The sequence below is a fragment of the Bidens hawaiensis genome, unplaced genomic scaffold, assembly GCF_021521415.1.
Source record: "Bidens hawaiensis isolate Kalapana, Puna unplaced genomic scaffold, B.hawaiensis_p1.1 tig00020227_1, whole genome shotgun sequence".
Lineage (NCBI taxonomy): Eukaryota > Viridiplantae > Streptophyta > Magnoliopsida > Asterales > Asteraceae > Bidens > Bidens hawaiensis.
In genome coordinates this window covers 326,809-331,465 of record NW_027493077.1, presented here as the reverse complement: position 1 = coordinate 331,465, position 4,657 = coordinate 326,809, and the positions used below count along the sequence as shown (strand labels likewise).

The window sequence follows — 4,657 nt, the reverse complement described above, 5'->3', positions numbered from 1 at the left end:
TAGGCGTCTATGTTGATGACTTAATCATAACAGGAAACGATAAAGAAGATATCTCAAAATAGCAGCAAATGAAGAAATCATTTGAAATGAGTGATCTTGGAGAACTAAAGTACTATCTAGGGATCGAAGTACTACAAAATGAAGAAGGGGTGACGTTAAAACAATCGGGTTATGCAAAGAAGCTATTAAAGGACGCTGGGATGTTAGAATGTAATCCTACGCGATACCCGATGGAAGCAGGTCTAAAATTATCAAAGAATGAAGAAGGAGCTAAAGCAAATACAACGGAATACCGAAATCTGATAGGATGTGTAAGGTATCTAACTTATACAAGACCAGACATCAACTTTGCAGTAGGATATGCAAGTCGGTTTATGCACTCGCCAAAAGTAGCTCACATGAAAGCCGTGAAGCACTTACTACGATATGTAAGAGGTACAATCGAGTATGGAATTCAATACAAGAAAGGAGGCATAAAAGTAGTGAAGGGTTATAGTGATAGTAGCTATAACATGGACATTGATGATGGAAAGAGCACAACTGGAACTGTATTTTATTTCTGTGATGCTCCAATTGCATGGAATACTCAGAAACACTCCACAGTTGCTCTATCATCTTGTGAAGCTGAATTCATGGCAGCTGCCTCAGCTGCATGTCAAGCCTTATGGTTACAAGGACTGTTAGAAGACAAGACTAATTGGAAGCAAGAGAAAGTGACACTGTTTGTGGATAACAGGTCAGCAATAGCATTGATGAAAAATCCAGTGTTTCATGGGCGAAGCAAACATATAAGTACAAAATACCACTTCATACGAGAATGCGTGGAGAAGCAACAAATCGAAGTGGAGCACATTAGTGGCGAGGAACAGAAGGCAGATATACTAACGAAGGCATTACCAAGAATCAAGTTCATGGAGATGCGCGAACTACTCGGTGTCAAGGACCTCGCAATACAAAATCGAGATTAAGGGGGTGATGTTTAGTTAATCATCGACCCTGTTAAGTTTATTAGAAAATACCGTTAGTATAATTTAGTGCCATAAATGTAATTAGATGATAGTTTGTGTAAAGATTGTAAATGTCGAACCCTTGCCGGAGTAACCGTCGGAATAACCGTCTCCTGCAATAACCGTCACCGGAGGGTATAAATACCCCTCCTTGGTTGATTGTAAAAATCACAAACACATTCAGATTAATAAAGAAATCGTTTCCAATATCTATTGTGTTCATATTATTGTTTATTGATCCAATTTGTTATCATGGTCCTCGTTGACCACACTTTGTCCAATTGTTTTAAGGCTATTTTAGAAGATGACAAAAGTTGGATTATGTCAAACTGTAAACAATCACTTATCAGTTCCAACAACCTTAAGAACAAAATTACAAAAAATGATAATGAGAAACACCATTATATATATAAGAAATCTTGATGCCACAAATCTTGAAAACCATATTGGAGTTGGGTATTTAAATAATTCATTTGACGTCTACACCAAAGATATACGTTTGGCATGGTGGCTGGATTTATCTTATTCCATTCACCATTTGTGCCTTGCGCAAGTTCGAAACCCCTGCCGGAGGTATGACTTTTTTCTTGTTTTTGTTTCAGTTGGATGGTCCACTTTTAGTTGTTCACAATTTTGTTTTTTTTTCCTGAATTTTGCAATGAGCTTTATTTCTTTTTTTTTTTTGATTTTAATATGTATTCTTTTTTGTTTTTTAGTTATAGTATCGTTATGAATGTAACCAAAACCGATTGAACTAGCAATGCTCAAGCTTTACCGATCGATACATGTAGTTTGAAATGTGTTGTAACCGAGGCTGACCATTCATGTCGAGATACATTTTACCGACCTAATAAACGTCGTTTGAAATGTGTCGTAACCGAGACCGACTGAATACGTCACGAGTCGCCACCAAAAGGTCCGGATACCAACTGCATAAACGTCATTTTAAACATGTTACGTTTTGTATCGTAACCTATATGAGTTTTTTTAGTTCCGGTACCGTAATAAACATAACCGAAACAACCGAATTCGCCATGGGTAAATAACCAGATGCTGCCTTGGCGTTTTGCGCCGAGCCAACCTATTCTATTACTAGACATCCTTGGGAGAAGCTCATCCGAAACTAGAGGTAGAAAGTCCTTATTTCGTATATATATGTATGTGTGTATATATATTAAAATACATATAGAAAGGGCAAAAAGTAATTTCACAAAAAACTCGTACAATTTGTTTAAGCTTAGTGTAGTACAAGTGTTTATTGCATAAAATATTAACAAAAGGTTTAAAATCCCGCCCAAATTCCTTATTCTCCGGATCCGTTTCAAATTTGGAATTACTCCACTATGCCAAATATCACCAAAACCAAAATGCTTTTAATCTCTCTCTCTCTCATCATACACCATTCACCAGCGGAAGCAAGGGGTTCCTTTTCATCATCTTCATCAACATCGTCCTTTAAACAGCTCATCTCTCCGTCCACACCACAATCATAGTCAGTTTAGGTAAACTTTCAAACCCTAATTTGGTTTATTTTGTATTCAAATCATCATCTTCTAATTTTCTTTTAGGGTTACGAATTTGGGGTATGTATTAGTTAGGGTTCTTTGATATTTGATTTTTTATGACTTAACTACGATTAATGCATGATTTAGGTTAGATTAGTGCTGGATTTCTCTATCACCTCAGACTCGGCGAATATTAAGTATGTGGTAGCAACAACATATTAGATAATACAACAATTGTTAAGTTGTTTGCAACCGAGTTTCAAACCTAGCCTTTTCGTTTTGGTTATTTATTTATTTTTTTTTGCAGGTGATTGTTCTTTCAAGGTATTGTTTTACTTGCTTTTGTTGCTTCTTGGTAGTTCAAATAAAAGGATAAAGTTGTGTACCTTGAAGAAATTGAGGTATTACATTTTTGTTTATTTGATTTTAATTCTATAATAAATTATGTCATTAACAATTTGAATGATTTTTATGAAAAACTTGGAAATGAGGCTGATGATAAGATGCAATGTATCATATTATTTAGAGGTGGCTTAGGCCCGCTTGCAAGGTTCTTGCTCTCAAGGTTTCTGAACAAATTTTCTTATTTTGGTGCAGAAGTAAAGAGTTTACTTATACAAGTCTGCAAACATTTAAGTTTTACCGAATAAACTAGAGAAATTTATCTTATATTTGTAAACTTTATGCCTTTATATAAATATATATATATGCACGTATAGATCAGCAGCTGCCTTGAGGAAGAGAGACAAAATTCACAAATTTGATCGGTGTCGGCTCGACAGAAACGACTTTGGATCAGTGGTATTCTTAAATTCAAGTTCCTGACAAATTTACTTGACTTCTTCAGCCGATGGTACTTACAATGAAGAAAATTGTCAAATTAGGTTATTGATGCTTTTCAGTTTGAATTAAGTAGTTTTATAATATTGATTTGATTATTTGTTTTATTAATAACCAATTTGTTCAATTTGAAGTATGTTTGGATGAGTTCAATATGTGAATCTCATATCAGCAAAATCGGATGTTCAGGTGCATCGTATCTTGGCTAAAGGTAACCTGCACTTTATGCATATCTTTTTTAATCTCTTTTATAAAGTTTCTAATGCTTATTATAACTTTGTTAATAAATTGCATATGTTATGCAGGAAGCGTCTACAAGTCTGCAACAGATCAAAAAAAGGGGATTTTTCTGGCTATTTGAGTCCAACCGCACTTGAATGCGCTAAACCGTTTGATTACATACCATTTGGTGAGAAAAAACATGCTAATTTTGATCCGTAGGTGAGTGAATGGCTCGTTTTGGAATCATACTGAACCAAAAGTCAAACATTCAGTTTTTGTGTTTTTAAAAACAATTGGGTTTCGTTTTTTGGTTTTTCGGTTATCACAATGGGTTCGGTTCGCTTTTAAAAAAACGGTGATTTAGACTTTGGCCAAAACGTTTTTTTATACAGTTGTCATCTTGGTTCAGGTTCTTTGTCATATTTTACAAGGATTTATAAATTTTCTAATTTGTTAAGCCTTTGTCTAACCATAATGAATTGGTTCATGAAACAACATATATTTGACCCATGTAATAAAAAGGTCTTCTGTTTTGTGAACAAGTTTTTAGGTTATAAAAGTGTGATAATGACAAAACATGAATAGGCTTTGTCATATTAAGCACGCCTGTGTTTTTAAAGAAAAGAGTAAAAGACACTCAATATAGTTTTTGTTTAAAAATGTATCAATTTCGTTCGGGTTCAAAAGGTTTATCTTTAAAAAAAATCAATCTGGCTCGGGAGAAAACGGGTTAGGGTTGACTTTTTTTGATTAAGTTGTTACAATAATTTCAAAACAGGCATTCTAGCCTGAATTTCAAAACCGTAGGCCAAAGAATAAACGCAAACTTGATTTCCAATTTTATTAACTTACCAAACTGATCAAGAGGGTTATTTCAGTGTTTCCGTATGGATATCAGATGCTGTTGATTGCAAGATTTCTCCATTTTATTTTTTTACTCAGTCCATAGTTGGCATCTGTCAAGTGGGGAGAAATATGTCTTTTTTTAGTTATTACTTGATGATTTGAATTCTTTTTGTTAATTTTGTTTAATTGTGTTTTGGTTTTTTAAGCTTTTGTATGTTCTACAATATTCTAGGTATC

At 34.3% G+C, this 4,657-nt stretch overlaps 1 long non-coding RNA gene across 1 annotated transcript; it reads left to right on the top strand.

Moving 5' to 3' along the window:
- The first annotated feature begins 3,286 nt into the window (after window positions 1-3,286).
- Window positions 3,287-3,772, top strand: LOC143560153 (uncharacterized). The gene is made up of 3 exons (XR_013140064.1): window positions 3,287-3,396; window positions 3,487-3,563; window positions 3,658-3,772. It is a non-coding gene; the product is annotated as an uncharacterized LOC143560153 (long non-coding RNA).
- Window positions 3,773-4,657: the final 885 nt, after the last annotated feature.